The sequence below is a fragment of the Rhinoderma darwinii genome, unplaced genomic scaffold (assembly GCF_050947455.1).
Source record: "Rhinoderma darwinii isolate aRhiDar2 unplaced genomic scaffold, aRhiDar2.hap1 Scaffold_1058, whole genome shotgun sequence".
NCBI lineage: Eukaryota > Metazoa > Chordata > Amphibia > Anura > Rhinodermatidae > Rhinoderma > Rhinoderma darwinii.
This window is the reverse complement of record NW_027461943.1, coordinates 19,461-35,655: the sequence shown is the minus strand read 5'-3', so window position 1 is coordinate 35,655 and position 16,195 is coordinate 19,461. Positions and strand designations below refer to the sequence as shown.

Below are 16,195 nucleotides of genomic sequence, written 5' to 3'. Positions count from 1 at the left end.
GGCAGCAGCAGCAGCAGTAAGTGCATGCCCACTGCCACCCCTTCTCCTTTCACACCTTGTATCAGCTTTAATCCAGTCCAGTGCTGCCTGCTGAGCAGCACTGACCAACACTGCCTGGGCCCAGGCTTTTATCTCTGAGGCCCCATTATGATGTCAGAAAGCTGGCTCTGGCTCCTGAGGTCTCCACTATGACACGTGCAAAGTTCCGTCTGAACTTTATATAAGACGGTGCGGCTCAGTCAGTCACTCAGTGTTGCCTGAGAGGGCAACACTGCAACAGCCGGCCCCCAGGCTGTCTTTTTTTTGCACAGCTAGTTGCCTCCAGGAGGCCACAAGAGGGAGACAAGGGACTGCAAAATGGAAAATAGGCATCCACCAACTTTACAGACAACTTGTTCTCCTTGCTCCTACAACCTCCATTCTTGCACAGTTTGTTATTCTTCCAGGTAACATAGTAACAAATCCAAATTGCTGCTCTCTTTGTAGGCAAGCAAGGGTTTGTTGCAACTGCAATTCTTACTTCTTCTTGAAATGTAGGGACCACAGTACATTCCATCACATCCATCTAGTGTACACAGGTAGGTCCATTGTGACGGGCGGGCGGGCGGGCGGGCTGGCTGGCTGCTTTAATGGCTGTTTCCTGTTCCCCTACTCCACTCCACTATTTGACTATGGTGCTGCATCAATCAGTGGCTGGCTCAGGTGCAGCTCTTTAACCTACCTAGGAGAGAGGGCGGAGAGAAGACAAGGAAGGTGAATGAGCTGTTCCAATGTGAAATGCCGGAAACACAGAAACACAGACGACACAAAACAAGAGGTGGCAATGTATTAATTAATTGCATTTAATAAATTAGCTCATTATCACACATGACTGTACAAATGCATTGTCCAACAGGTGTTGAAATAATGGGATTAAAAGGGGAGATCCCATCCGAAAGACAAAAACAATGGCAAACACAAAAAGCACTTTTGGAATCTGATTTTAGTAAACACATAAGGAAAGGGTGCACCGGTCCTGGAAATACTGCAATACCAGGTCAATGCGTGGAGTGGACAGAGCAAGCTCTATTTCCATCTCCCTGTTCTAAAAATCCATTTAATATATGGTCCCCAGATAGGGGACGTATCAGATATTAAACTGATAAGAACAGATACTACACTTGATCTTAGCCAAAAGGCCGAGAAGCGATAACCCGAACGGGCCGCGCGTTGACCGAGCCTGCCCAATACTGCTGTTCACCCCTTGCAGCGATTCAGCCTACTCCTAGGCAATTCCATGGGGCCCTGCAGGCTCACACACACTCACAGCTACGCGAGAGGTGAATAAAGGCCGGAGAGGAAGCAAGACAGGATTTGCTTCTTTTGCTTGCACCACAATGCAGTGCTGAAAGAGGAGGAATCGACATAAAAACGCCTTCCTGGCAACACCCAAATGCCCTCCTGCCGTGCAAACACTGGCAGCAGCAGCAGCAGCAGTAAGTGCATGCCCACTGCCACCCCTTCTCCTTTCACACCTTGTATCAGCTTTAATCCAGTCCAGTGCTGCCTGCTGAGCAGCACTGACCAACACTGCCTGGGCCCAGGCTTTTATCTCTGAGGCCCCATTATGATGTCAGAAAGCTGGCTCTGGCTCCTGAGGTCTCCACTATGACACGTGCAAAGTTCCGTCTGAACTTTATATAAGACGGTGCGGCTCAGTCAGTCACTCAGTGTTGCCTGAGAGGGCAACACTGCAACAGCCGGCCCCCAGGCTGTCTTTTTTTTGCACAGCTAGTTGCCTCCAGGAGGCCACAAGAGGGAGACAAGGGACTGCAAAATGGAAAATAGGCATCCACCAACTTTACAGACAAATTGTTCTCCTTGCTCCTACAACCTCCATCCTTGCACAGTTTGTTATTCTTCCAGGTAACATAGTAACAAATCCAAATTGCTGCTCTCTTTGTAGGCAAGCAAGGGTTTGTTGCAACTGCAATTCTTACTTCTTCTTGAAATGTAGGGACCACAGTACATTCCATCACTTCCATCTAGTGTACACAGGTAGGTCCATTGTGACGGGCGGGCGGGCGGGCTGGCTGCTTTAATGGCTGTTTGCTGTTCCCCTACTCCACTCCACTATTTGACTATGGTGCTGCATCAATCAGTGGCTGGCTCAGGTGCAGCTCTTTAACCTACCTAGGAGGGAGGGCGGAGAGAAGACAAGGAAGGTGAATGAGCTGTTCCAATGTGAAATGCCGGAAACACAGAAACACAGACGACACAAAACAAGAGGTGGCAATGTATTCATTAATTGCATTTAATAAATTAGCTCATTATCACACATGACTGTACAAATGCATTGTCCAACAGGTGTTGAAATAATGGGATTAAAAGGGGAGATCCCATCCGAAAGACAAAAACAATGGCAAACACAAAAAGCACTTTTGGAATCTGATTTTAGTAAACACATAAGGAAAGGGTGCACCGGTCCTGGAAATACTGCAATACCAGGTCAATGCGTGGAGTGGACAGAGTAAGCTCTATTTCCATCTCCCTGTTCTAAAAATCCATTTAATATATGGTCCCCAGATAGGGGACGTATCAGATATTAAACTGATAAGAACAGATACTACACTTGATCTTAGCCAAAAGGCCGAGAAGCGATAACCCGAACGGGCCGCGCGTTGACCGAGCCTGCCCAATACTGCTGTTCACCCCTTGCAGCGATTCAGCCTACTCCTAGGCAATTCCATGGGGCCCTGCAGGCTCACACACACTCACAGCTACGCGAGAGGTGAATAAAGGCCGGAGAGGAAGCAAGACAGGATTTGCTTCTTTTGCTTGCACCACAATGCAGTGCTGAAAGAGGAGGAATCGACATAAAAACGCCTTCCTGGCAACACCCAAATGCCCTCCTGCCGTGCAAACACTGGCAGCAGCAGCAGCAGCAGTAAGTGCATGCCCACTGCCACCCCTTCTCCTTTCACACCTTGTATCAGCTTTAATCCAGTCCAGTGCTGCCTGCTGAGCAGCACTGACCAACACTGCCTGGGCCCAGGCTTTTATCTCTGAGGCCCCATTATGATGTCAGAAAGCTGGCTCTGGCTCCTGAGGTCTCCACTATGACACGTGCAAAGTTCCGTCTGAACTTTATATAAGACGGTGCGGCTCAGTCAGTCACTCAGTGTTGCCTGAGAGGGCAACACTGCAACAGCCGGCCCCCAGGCTGTCTTTTTTTTGCACAGCTAGTTGCCTCCAGGAGGCCACAAGAGGGAGACAAGGGACTGCAAAACGGAAAATAGGCATCCACCAACTTTACAGACAAATTGTTCTCCTTGCTCCTACAACCTCCATCCTTGCACAGTTTGTTATTCTTCCAGGTAACATAGTAACAAATCCAAATTGCTGCTCTCTTTGTAGGCAAGCAAGGGTTTGTTGCAACTGCAATTCTTACTTCTTCTTGAAATGTAGGGACCACAGTACATTCCATCACATCCATCTAGTGTACACAGGTAGGTCCATTGTGACGGGCGGGCGGGCGGGCTGGCTGCTTTAATGGCTGTTTCCTGTTCCCCTACTCCACTCCACTATTTGACTATGGTGCTGCATCAATCAGTGGCTGGCTCAGGTGCAGCTCTTTAACCTACCTAGGAGGGAGGGCGGAGAGAAGACAAGGAAGGTGAATGAGCTGTTCCAATGTGAAATGCCGGAAACACAGAAACACAGACGACACAAAACAAGAGGTGGCAATGTATTAATTAATTGCATTTAATAAATTAGCTCATTATCACACATGACTGTACAAATGCATTGTCCAACAGGTGTTGAAATAATGGGATTAAAAGGGGAGATCCCATCCGAAAGACAAAAACAATGGCAAACACAAAAAGCACTTTTGGAATCTGATTTTAGTAAACACATAAGGAAAGGGTGCACCGGTCCTGGAAATACTGCAATACCAGGTCAATGCGTGGAGTGGACAGAGCAAGCTCTATTTCCATCTCCCTGTTCTAAAAATCCATTTAATATATGGTCCCCAGATAGGGGACGTATCAGATATTAAACTGATAAGAACAGATACTACACTTGATCTTAGCCAAAAGGCCGAGAAGCGATAACCCGAACGGGCCGCGCGTTGACCGAGCCTGCCCAATACTGCTGTTCACCCCTTGCAGCGATTCAGCCTACTCCTAGGCAATTCCATGGGGCCCTGCAGGCTCACACACACTCACAGCTACTAAGCGGGAGGTGAATAAAGGCCGGAGAGGAAGCAAGACAGGATTTGCTTCTTTTGCTTGCACCACAATGCAGTGCTGAAAGAGGAGGAATCGACATAAAAACGCCTTCCTGTCAACGCCCAAATGCCCTCCTGCCGTGCAAACACTGGCAGCAGCAGCAGCAGCAGTAAGTGCATGCCCACTGCCACCCCTTCTCCTTTCACACCTTGTATCAGCTTTAATCCAGTCCAGTGCTGCCTGCTGAGCAGCACTGACAAACACTGCCTGGGCCCAGGCTTTTATCTCTGAGGCCCCATTATGATGTCAGAAAGCTGGCTCTGGCTCCTGAGGTCTCCACTATGACACGTGCAAAGTTCCGTCTGAACTTTATATAAGACGGTGCGGCTCAGTCAGTCACTCAGTGTTGCCTGAGAGGGCAACACTGCAACAGCCGGCCCCCAGGCTGTCTTTTTTTTGCACAGCTAGTTGCCTCCAGGAGGCCACAAGAGGGAGACAAGGGACTGCAAAATGGAAAATAGGCATCCACCAACTTTACAGACAACTTGTTCTCCTTGCTCCTACAACCTCCATCCTTGCACAGTTTGTTATTCTTCCAGGTAACATAGTAACAAATCCAAATTGCTGCTCTCTTTGTAGGCAAGCAAGGGTTTGTTGCAACTGCAATTCTTACTTCTTCTTGAAATGTAGGGACCACAGTACATTCCATCACATCCATCTAGTGTACACAGGTAGGTCCATTGTGACGGGCGGGCGGGCTGGCTGCTTTAATGGCTGTTTGCTGTTCCCCTACTCCACTCCACTATTTGACTATGGTGCTGCATCAATCAGTGGCTGGCTCAGGTGCAGCTCTTTAACCTACCTAGGAGGGAGGGCGGAGAGAAGACAAGGAAGGTGAATGAGCTGTTCCAATGTGAAATGCCGGAAACACAGAAACACAGACGACACAAAACAAGAGGTGGCAATGTATTAATTAATTGCATTTAATAAATTAACTCATTATCACACATGACTGTACAAATGCATTGTCCAACAGGTGTTGAAATAATGGGATTAAAAGGGGAGATCCCATCCGAAAGACAAAAACAATGGCAAACACAAAAAGCACTTTTGGAATCTGATTTTAGTAAACACATAAGGAAAGGGTGCACCGGTCCTGGAAATACTGCAATACCAGGTCAATGCGTGGAGTGGACAGAGCAAGCTCTATTTCCATCTCCCTGTTCTAAAAATCCATTTAATATATGGTCCCCAGATAGGGGACGTATCAGATATTAAACTGATAAGAACAGATACTACACTTGATCTTAGCCAAAAGGCCGAGAAGCGATAACCCGAACGGGCCGCGCGTTGACCGAGCCTGCCCAATACTGCTGTTCACCCCTTGCAGCGATTCAGCCTACTCCTAGGCAATTCCATGGGGCCCTGCAGGCTCACACACACTCACAGCTACTAAGCGGGAGGTGAATAAAGGCCGGAGCGGAAGCAAGACAGGATTTGCTTCTTTTGCTTGCACCACAATGCAGTGCTGAAAGAGGAGGAATCGACATAAAAACGCCTTCCTGGCAACGCCCAAATGCCCTCCTGCCGTGCAAACACTGGCAGCAGCAGCAGCAGCAGCAGTAAGTGCATGCCCACTGCCACCCCTTCTCCTTTCACACCTTGTATCAGCTTTAATCCAGTCCAGTGCTGCCTGCTGAGCAGCACTGACCAACACTGCCTGGGCCCAGGCTTTTATCTCTGAGGCCCCATTATGATGTCAGAAAGCTGGCTCTGGCTCCTGAGGTCTCCACTATGACACGTGCAAAGTTCCGTCTGAACTTTATATAAGACGGTGCGGCTCAGTCAGTCACTCAGTGTTGCCTGAGAGGGCAACACTGCAACAGCCGGCCCCCAGGCTGTCTTTTTTTTGCACAGCTAGTTGCCTCCAGGAGGCCACAAGAGGGAGACAAGGGACTGCAAAATGGAAAATAGGCATCCACCAACTTTACAGACAACTTGTTCTCCTTGCTCCTACAACCTCCATCCTTGCACAGTTTGTTATTCTTCCAGGTAACATAGTAACAAATCCAAATTGCTGCTCTCTTTGTAGGCAAGCAAGGGTTTGTTGCAACTGCAATTCTTACTTCTTCTTGAAATGTAGGGACCACAGTACATTCCATCACATCCATCTAGTGTACACAGGTAGGTCCATTGTGACGGGCGGGCGGGCGGGCTGGCTGCTTTAATGGCTGTTTGCTGTTCCCCTACTCCACTCCACTATTTGACTATGGTGCTGCATCAATCAGTGGCTGGCTCAGGTGCAGCTCTTTAAAGGGGTATTCCGGAACTAAAAAATTACATTTATTTAAATAAAACAATGAAAATGATATAACTTTACAATGTACTTACGTTTCATCAGATGGCTGTAGCGTCGTATATCCTCCTCCGTCACCGCCCCCTTAGTGAAGCAAAATCTGCACTTCCTGTGCAGACCCGTCTATTTAGTCTTCTGCCTTGCTTCCGGTTTCCTGCTTTCACACTGTACGGTTACGTCACAAATGACGTAACCGTACCACGTGCTTCTTTATCTCAGAGCATGCGTGGTTAACACACTCCACCGCGCATGCTCTGTGAAATTATAACCCCTTATAAATTACCGACGGAATACGAAGTTGCGGGAATAACGGCCGTTTCGGCCGTCTTCCCGACAGGTGCAGGAGCTGTGACAGCTGCTGTCTCGTACAGCAGCTGCCGCAGCTCCTACAGCGGGGACCGATCGCTGTGTCCCCGCTGTCTAACCCCTTAAAAGCCGCGTTCAATAGAGATCGCGGCTTTTTAGGGGTTAAGTTACCATCGCCGGCCTGCTACACAATAGCGGCCGGCGATGGTTACTATGGCAACCGGACACCAAACAATGGCGTCCGGCTATGCCATCGACGGAAGCCTAATGGGTCCTGACAAAGTCAGGACCCACTATGCTTGCTGTCAGTGAATAGCTGACAGTTCTAATACACTGCACTACGCATGTAGTGCAGAGTATTAGAATAGCGATCAGGGCCTCCTGCCCTCAAGTCCCCTTGTGGGACAAAGTAATAAAGTAAAAAAAAAAGATGTGTAAAAATAAGAAAATAAAAGTTAAAAAAAATCCCCTTTTTTTCCCTTATCAGTCCTTTTTTATTAATAAAAATATATAAATAAATAAAATATACATAATTGGTATCGCCGCGTCCGTAACGGCCTGAACTACAAAATTATTTCGTTATTTATCCCGCGCGGTGAACGCCGTAAAAGAAAATAATAATAAACCGTACCAAAATCACAATTGTTTGGTCACTTCACCTCCCAAAAAATGTATTAAAAAGAGATCAAAAAGTCGCATGTACCTAAAAATGGTCCTGATCGAAACTACAGTTCGTTACGCAAAAAATAAGTCCTCACACGGCTTTATTGATGGAAAAATAATAAAGTTCTTGCTCTTAGAATAAGGCAACACAAAAAGTGAATGATTTTTTACAAAACGTATTTTATTGTGCAAATGCCATAAGACATAAAAGAACTATAAACATCTGGTGTCACCGTAAGGCCGAGTTTACACGAGCGTGTGCATTTTGTGCAAGCAAAAAGCGCGGCGTTTTGCGTGCGCAAAAGGCAATTAACAGCTCCGCGTGTCAGCCCTTTATGATGCGCGGCTGCCTGGTTTTCGCGCAGCCACCATCATTATGACACTCCGTTTGGATGTTTGTAAACAGAAAAGAACGTGGTGCTTTTCTGTTTTCATTCATCCTTTACAGTGCTGTTGCGCGAATCACGCACGTCCCACGGAAGTGCTTCTGTGCGACATGCGTGGTTTTCACACACCCATTGACTTCATATATGTGTATGTGTGATTTGTTTTGACACTTTTACTTTCAAAAAACAACTTTTTGGGCAAAAAAAATAGTTTTATTTGATTTTCACTGTAATTTTTATTTTATTTTTTCACCAACTTTATTTAACGGATTGACATTTTTTTTTTAGTCCCACCATGGGACTTCACTAGGCGATGTGCCGATCGCATATATAATGCTTTGGTATACTTCTTGTTATTATTGCCTGTCAGTATAAAACAGAGGGAGCTCCCTCCCTCTGTCAAACACATTAGATGCCGCTGTCACTATTGACAGCGGCATTTAATGGGTTAAATTGCCAGAATCGGAGCGCGCTTCGATTACGGCAGTTGCAGCAAGAGCCAGGCTGTGTATAACAGCCGTGCTCCTGCCGCTGATCGCGTGGGTACACTGGTAGTACCCGCGCCATCACAGGACGGATATATCCCTCCTCCTGCGCGAACTAGCAGCTGCAGAGCACTGATATATCCGCCCTTCGGCGTTAAGAGGTTAAAAACGCAGATATCCAGTGATTTCAGCTTGTGCTATCAGTAATAGAATGAGAGCACCAAAATGAAGACTGAGATTGCAGAAGTTAGTAGAGCTGGGTGTAGTAGGCGGAGCAAGTGCACTGCTGCATGCACATTGCATGCTGGGACTAGAGCAGTGCATGCAGGGAGGAGAAACACAGGAAGAGAAGAGGAATTATTAATAGAGGAACATTGCATTGATTTAAAAAAAAAAAGGATTGGAAAACCCCTTTATCCTACCTAGGAGGGAGGGCGGAGAGAAGACAAGGAAGGTGAATGAGCTGTTCCAATGTGAAATGCCGGAAACACAGAAACACAGACGACACAAAACAAGAGGTGGCAATGTATTAATTAATTGCATTTAATAAATTAGCTCATTATCACACATGACTGTACAAATGCATTGTCCAACAGGTGTTGAAATAATGGGATTAAAAGGGGAGATCCCATCCGAAAGACAAAAACAATGGCAAACACAAAAAGCACTTTTGGAATCTGATTTTAGTAAACACATAAGGAAAGGGTGCACCGGTCCTGGAAATACTGCAATACCAGGTCAATGCGTGGAGTGGACAGAGCAAGCTCTATTTCCATCTCCCTGTTCTAAAAATCCATTTAATATATGGTCCCCAGATAGGGGACGTATCAGATATTAAACTGATAAGAACAGATACTACACTTGATCTTAGCCAAAAGGCCGAGAAGCGATAACCCGAATGGGCCGCGCGTTGACCGAGCCTGCCCAATACTGCTGTTCACCCCTTGCAGCGATTCAGCCTACTCCTAGGCAATTCCATGGGGCCCTGCAGGCTCACACACACTCACAGCTACTAAGCGGGAGGTGAATAAAGGCCGGAGAGGAAGCAAGACAGGATTTGCTTCTTTTGCTTGCACCACAATGCAGTGCTGAAAGAGGAGGAATCGACATAAAAACGCCTTCCTGGCAACGCCCAAATGCCCTCCTGCCGTGCAAACACTGGCAGCAGCAGCAGCAGCAGCAGCAGTAAGTGCATGCCCACTGCCACCCCTTCTCCTTTCACACCTTGTATCAGCTTTAATCCAGTCCAGTGCTGCCTGCTGAGCAGCACTGACCAACACTGCCTGGGCCCAGGCTTTTATCTCTGAGGCCCCATTATGATGTCAGAAAGCTGGCTCTGGCTCCTGAGGTCTCCACTATGACACGTGCAAAGTTCCGTCTGAACTTTATATAAGACGGTGCGGCTCAGTCAGTCACTCAGTGTTGCCTGAGAGGGCAACACTGCAACAGCCGGCCCCCAGGCTGTCTTTTTTTTGCACAGCTAGTTGCCTCCAGGAGGCCACAAGAGGGAGACAAGGGACTGCAAAATGGAAAATAGGCATCCACCAACTTTACAGACAACTTGTTCTCCTTGCTCCTACAACCTCCATCCTTGCACAGTTTGTTATTCTTCCAGGTAACATAGTAACAAATCCAAATTGCTGCTCTCTTTGTAGGCAAGCAAGGGTTTGTTGCAACTGCAATTCTTACTTCTTCTTGAAATGTAGGGACCACAGTACATTCCATCACATCCATCTAGTGTACACAGGTAGGTCCATTGTGACGGGCGGGCGGGCGGGCTGGCTGCTTTAATGGCTGTTTGCTGTTCCCCTACTCCACTCCACTATTTGACTATGGTGCTGCATCAATCAGTGGCTGGCTCAGGTGCAGCTCTTTAACCTACCTAGGAGGGAGGGCGGAGAGAAGACAAGGAAGGTGAATGAGCTGTTCCAATGTGAAATGCCGGAAACACAGAAACACAGACGACACAAAACAAGAGGTGGCAATGTATTAATTAATTGCATTTAATAAATGAGCTCATTATCACACATGACTGTACAAATGCATTGTCCAAAAGGTGTTGAAATAATGGGATTAAAAGGGGAGATCCCATCCGAAAGACAAAAACAATGGCAAACACAAAAAGCACTTTTGGAATCTGATTTTAGTAAACACATAAGGAAAGGGTGCACCGGTCCTGGAAATACTGCAATACCAGGTCAATGCGTGGAGTGGACAGAGCAAGCTCTATTTCCATCTCCCTGTTCTAAAAATCCATTTAATATATGGTCCCCAGATAGGGGACGTATCAGATATTAAACTGATAAGAACAGATACTACACTTGATCTTAGCCAAAAGGCCGAGAAGCGATAACCCGAACGGGCCGCGCGTTGACCGAGCCTGCCCAATACTGCTGTTCACCCCTTGCAGCGATTCAGCCTACTCCTAGGCAATTCCATGGGGCCCTGCAGGCTCACACACACTCACAGCTACTAAGCGGGAGGTGAATAAAGGCCGGAGAGGAAGCAAGACAGGATTTGCTTCTTTTGCTTGCACCACAATGCAGTGCTGAAAGAGGAGGAATCGACATAAAAACGCCTTCCTGGCAACGCCCAAATGCCCTCCTGCCGTGCAAACACTGGCAGCAGCAGCAGCAGTAAGTGCATGCCCACTGCCACCCCTTCTCCTTTCACACCTTGTATCAGCTTTAATCCAGTCCAGTGCTGCCTACTGAGCAGCACTGACCAACACTGCCTGGGCCCAGGCTTTTATCTCTGAGGCCCCATTATGATGTCAGAAAGCTGGCTCTGGCTCCTGAGGTCTCCACTATGACACGTGCAAAGTTCCGTCTGAACTTTATATAAGACGGTGCGGCTCAGTCAGTCACTCAGTGTTGCCTGAGAGGGCAACACTGCAACAGCCGGCCCCCAGGCTGTCTTTTTTTTGCACAGCTAGTTGCCTCCAGGAGGCCACAAGAGGGAGACAAGGGACTGCAAAATGGAAAATAGGCATCCACCAACTTTACAGACAACTTGTTCTCCTTGCTCCTACAACCTCCATCCTTGCACAGTTTGTTATTCTTCCAGGTAACATAGTAACAAATCCAAATTGCTGCTCTCTTTGTAGGCAAGCAAGGGTTTGTTGCAACTGCAATTCTTACTTCTTCTTGAAATGTAGGGACCACAGTACATTCCATCACATCCATCTAGTGTACACAGGTAGGTCCATTGTGACGGGCGGGCGGGCGGGCTGGCTGCTTTAATGGCTGTTTGCTGTTCCCCTACTCCACTCCACTATTTGACTATGGTGCTGCATCAATCAGTGGCTGGCTCAGGTGCAGCTCTTTAACCTACCTAGGAGGGAGGGCGGAGAGAAGACAAGGAAGGTGAATGAGCTGTTCCAATGTGAAATGCCGGAAACACAGAAACACAGACGACACAAAACAAGAGGTGGCAATGTATTCATTAATTGCATTTAATAAATTAGCTCATTATCACACATGACTGTACAAATGCATTGTCCAACAGGTGTTGAAATAATGGGATTAAAAGGGGAGATCCCATCCGAAAGACAAAAACAATGGCAAACACAAAAAGCACTTTTGGAATCTGATTTTAGTAAACACATAAGGAAAGGGTGCACCGGTCCTGGAAATACTGCAATACCAGGTCAATGCGTGGAGTGGACAGAGCAAGCTCTATTTCCATCTCCCTGTTCTAAAAATCCATTTAATATATGGTCCCCAGATAGGGGACGTATCAGATATTAAACTGATAAGAACAGATACTACACTTGATCTTAGCCAAAAGGCCGAGAAGCGATAACCCGAACGGGCCGCGCGTTGACCGAGCCTGCCCAATACTGCTGTTCACCCCTTGCAGCGATTCAGCCTACTCCTAGGCAATTCCATGGGGCCCTGCAGGCTCACACACACTCACAGCTACTAAGCGGGAGGTGAATAAAGGCCGGAGAGGAAGCAAGACAGGATTTGCTTCTTTTGCTTGCACCACAATGCAGTGCTGAAAGAGGAGGAATCGACATAAAAACGCCTTCCTGGCAACGCCCAAATGCCCTCCTGCCGTGCAAACACTGGCAGCAGCAGCAGCAGCAGCAGCAGCAGCAGTAAGTGCATGCCCACTGCCACCCCTTCTCCTTTCACACCTTGTATCAGCTTTAATCCAGTCCAGTGCTGCCTGCTGAGCAGCACTGACCAACACTGCCTGGGCCCAGGCTTTTATCTCTGAGGCCCCATTATGATGTCAGAAAGCTGGCTCTGGCTCTTGAGGTCTCCACTATGACACGTGCAAAGTTCCGTCTGAACTTTATATAAGACGGTGCGGCTCAGTCAGTCACTCAGTGTTGCCTGAGAGGGCAACACTGCAACAGCCGGCCCCCAGGCTGTCTTTTTTTTGCACAGCTAGTTGCCTCCAGGAGGCCACAAGAGGGAGACAAGGGACTGCAAAATGGAAAATAGGCATCCACCAACTTTACAGACAACTTGTTCTCCTTGCTCCTACAACCTCCATCCTTGCACAGTTTGTTATTCTTCCAGGTAACATAGTAACAAATCCAAATTGCTGCTCTCTTTGTAGGCAAGCAAGGGTTTGTTGCAACTGCAATTCTTACTTCTTCTTGAAATGTAGGGACCACAGTACATTCCATCACATCCATCTAGTGTACACAGGTAGGTCCATTGGGTAGGGCCAGGTTAATGGCTGTTTGCTGTTCCCCTACTCCACTCCACTATTTGACTATGGTGCTGCATCAATCAGTGGCTGGCTCAGGTGCAGCTCTTTAACCTACCTAGGAGGGAGGGCGGAGAGAAGACAAGGAAGGTGAATGAGCTGTTCCAATGTGAAATGCCGGAAACACAGAAACACAGACGACACAAAACAAGAGGTGGCAATGTATTAATTAATTGCATTTAATAAATTAGCTCATTATCACACATGACTGTACAAATGCATTGTCCAACAGGTGTTGAAATAATGGGATTAAAAGGGGAGATCCCATCCGAAAGACAAAAACAATGGCAAACACAAAAAGCACTTTTGGAATCTGATTTTAGTAAACACATAAGGAAAGGGTGCACCGGTCCTGGAAATACTGCAATACCAGGTCAATGCGTGGAGTGGACAGAGCAAGCTCTATTTCCATCTCCCTGTTCTAAAAATCCATTTAATATATGGTCCCCAGATAGGGGACGTATCAGATATTAAACTGATAAGAACAGATACTACACTTGATCTTAGCCAAAAGGCCGAGAAGCGATAACCCGAACGGGCCGCGCGTTGACCGAGCCTGTCCAATACTGCTGTTCACCCCTTGCAGCGATTCAGCCTACTCCTAGGCAATTCCATGGGGCCCTGCAGGCTCACACACACTCACAGCTACTAAGCGGGAGGTGAATAAAGGCCGGAGAGGAAGCAAGACAGGATTTGCTTCTTTTGCTTGCACCACAATGCAGTGCTGAAAGAGGAGGAATCGACATAAAAACGCCTTCCTGGCAACGCCCAAATGCCCTCCTGCCGTGCAAACACTGGCAGCAGCAGCAGCAGCAGTAAGTGCATGCCCACTGCCACCCCTTCTCCTTTCACACCTTGTATCAGCTTTAATCCAGTCCAGTGCTGCCTGCTGAGCAGCACTGACCAACACTGCCTGGGCCCAGGCTTTTATCTCTGAGGCCCCATTATGATGTCAGAAAGCTGGCTCTGGCTCCTGAGGTCTCCACTATGACACGTGCAAAGTTCCGTCTGAACTTTATATAAGACGGTGCGGCTCAGTCAGTCACTCAGTGTTGCCTGAGAGGGCAACACTGCAACAGCCGGCCCCCAGGCTGTCTTTTTTTTCCACAGCTAGTTGCCTCCAGGAGGCCACAAGAGGGAGACAAGGGACTGCAAAATGGAAAATAGGCATCCACCAACTTTACAGACAACTTGTTCTCCTTGCTCCTACAACCTCCATCCTTGCACAGTTTGTTATTCTTCCAGGTAACATAGTAACAAATCCAAATTGCTGCTCTCTTTGTAGGCAAGCAAGGGTTTGTTGCAACTGCAATTCTTACTTCTTCTTGAAATGTAGGGACCACAGTACATTCCATCACATCCATCTAGTGTACACAGGTAGGTCCATTGTGACGGGCGGGCGGGCGGGCTGGCTGCTTTAATGGCTGTTTGCTGTTCCCCTACTCCACTCCACTATTTGACTATGGTGCTGCATCAATCAGTGGCTGGCTCAGGTGCAGCTCTTTAACCTACCTAGGAGGGAGGGCGGAGAGAAGACAAGGAAGGTGAATGAGCTGTTCCAATGTGAAATGCCGGAAACACAGAAACACAGACGACACAAAACAAGAGGTGGCAATGTATTAATTAATTGCATTTAATAAATTAGCTCATTATCACACATGACTGTACAAATGCATTGTCCAACAGGTGTTGAAATAATGGGATTAAAAGGGGAGATCCCATCCGAAAGACAAAAACAATGGCAAACACAAAAAGCACTTTTGGAATCTGATTTTAGTAAACACATAAGGAAAGGGTGCACCGGTCCTGGAAATACTGCAATACCAGGTCAATGCGTGGAGTGGACAGAGCAAGCTCTATTTCCATCTCCCTGTTCTAAAAATCCATTTAATATATGGTCCCCAGATAGGGGACGTATCAGATATTAAACTGATAAGAACAGATACTACACTTGATCTTAGCCAAAAGGCCGAGAAGCGATAACCCGAACGGGCCGCGCGTTGACCGAGCCTGCCCAATACTGCTGTTCACCCCTTGCAGCGATTCAGCCTACTCCTAGGCAATTCCATGGGGCCCTGCAGGCTCACACACACTCACAGCTACTAAGCGGGAGGTGAATAAAGGCCGGAGAGGAAGCAAGACAGGATTTGCTTCTTTTGCTTGCACCACAATGCAGTGCTGAAAGAGGAGGAATCGACATAAAAACGCCTTCCTGGCAACGCCCAAATGCCCTCCTGCCGTGCAAACACTGGCAGCAGCAGCAGCAGTAAGTGCATGCCCACTGCCACCCCTTCTCCTTTCACACCTTGTATCAGCTTTAATCCAGTCCAGTGCTGCCTGCTGAGCAGCACTGACCAACACTGCCTGGGCCCAGGCTTTTATCTCTGAGGCCCCATTATGATGTCAGAAAGCTGGCTCTGGCTCCTGAGGTCTCCACTATGACACGTGCAAAGTTCCGTCTGAACTTTATATAAGACGGTGCGGCTCAGTCAGTCACTCAGTGTTGCCTGAGAGGGCAACACTGCAACAGCCGGCCCCCAGGCTGTCTTTTTTTTGCACAGCTAGTTGCCTCCAGGAGGCCACAAGAGGGAGACAAGGGACTGCAAAATGGAAAATAGGCATCCACCAACTTTACAGACAACTTGTTCTCCTTGCTCCTACAACCTCCATCCTTGCACAGTTTGTTATTCTTCCAGGTAACATAGTAACAAATCCAAATTGCTGCTCTCTTTGTAGGCAAGCAAGGGTTTGTTGCAACTGCAATTATTACTTCTTCTTGAAATGTAGGGACCACAGTACATTCCATCACATCCATCTAGTGTACACAGGTAGGTCCATTGTGACGGGCGGGCGGGCGGGCTGGCTGCTTTAATGGCTGTTTGCTGTTCCCCTACTCCACTCCACTATTTGACTATGGTGCTGCATCAATCAGTGGCTGGCTCAGGTGCAGCTCTTTAACCTACCTAGGAGGGAGGGCGGAGAGAAGACAAGGAAGGTGAATGAGCTGTTCCAATGTGAAATGCCGGAAACACAGAAACACAGACGACACAAAACAAGAGGTGG

General features: G+C 47.7%; 9 non-coding genes across 9 annotated transcripts; all 9 read right to left on the bottom strand.

The window, feature by feature from the left end:
• Window positions 1-999: 999 nt before the first annotated feature.
• Window positions 1,000-1,190, bottom strand: LOC142698939 (U2 spliceosomal RNA). Its single transcript, XR_012865859.1, has one exon. It is a non-coding gene; the product is annotated as a U2 spliceosomal RNA (small nuclear RNA).
• Window positions 1,191-2,450: 1,260 nt separating this feature from the next.
• Window positions 2,451-2,641, bottom strand: LOC142698924 (U2 spliceosomal RNA). Its single transcript, XR_012865845.1, has one exon. It is a non-coding gene; the product is annotated as a U2 spliceosomal RNA (small nuclear RNA).
• Window positions 2,642-3,901: 1,260 nt separating this feature from the next.
• On the bottom strand, window positions 3,902-4,092 carry LOC142698938 (U2 spliceosomal RNA). The gene has a single exon (XR_012865858.1). It is a non-coding gene; the product is annotated as a U2 spliceosomal RNA (small nuclear RNA).
• A 1,259-nt stretch (window positions 4,093-5,351) lies between these two features.
• Window positions 5,352-5,542, bottom strand: LOC142698937 (U2 spliceosomal RNA). The gene has a single exon (XR_012865857.1). It is a non-coding gene; the product is annotated as a U2 spliceosomal RNA (small nuclear RNA).
• Window positions 5,543-9,107: 3,565 nt separating this feature from the next.
• Window positions 9,108-9,298, bottom strand: LOC142698936 (U2 spliceosomal RNA). The gene has a single exon (XR_012865856.1). It is a non-coding gene; the product is annotated as a U2 spliceosomal RNA (small nuclear RNA).
• A 1,269-nt stretch (window positions 9,299-10,567) lies between these two features.
• LOC142698935 (U2 spliceosomal RNA) lies at window positions 10,568-10,758 on the bottom strand. Its single transcript, XR_012865855.1, has one exon. It is a non-coding gene; the product is annotated as a U2 spliceosomal RNA (small nuclear RNA).
• Window positions 10,759-12,018: 1,260 nt separating this feature from the next.
• LOC142698934 (U2 spliceosomal RNA) lies at window positions 12,019-12,209 on the bottom strand. Its single transcript, XR_012865854.1, has one exon. It is a non-coding gene; the product is annotated as a U2 spliceosomal RNA (small nuclear RNA).
• Window positions 12,210-13,468: 1,259 nt separating this feature from the next.
• Window positions 13,469-13,659, bottom strand: LOC142698933 (U2 spliceosomal RNA). Its single transcript, XR_012865853.1, has one exon. It is a non-coding gene; the product is annotated as a U2 spliceosomal RNA (small nuclear RNA).
• Window positions 13,660-14,922: 1,263 nt separating this feature from the next.
• On the bottom strand, window positions 14,923-15,113 carry LOC142698932 (U2 spliceosomal RNA). Its single transcript, XR_012865852.1, has one exon. It is a non-coding gene; the product is annotated as a U2 spliceosomal RNA (small nuclear RNA).
• Between the last annotated feature and the right edge of the window lie 1,082 nt (window positions 15,114-16,195).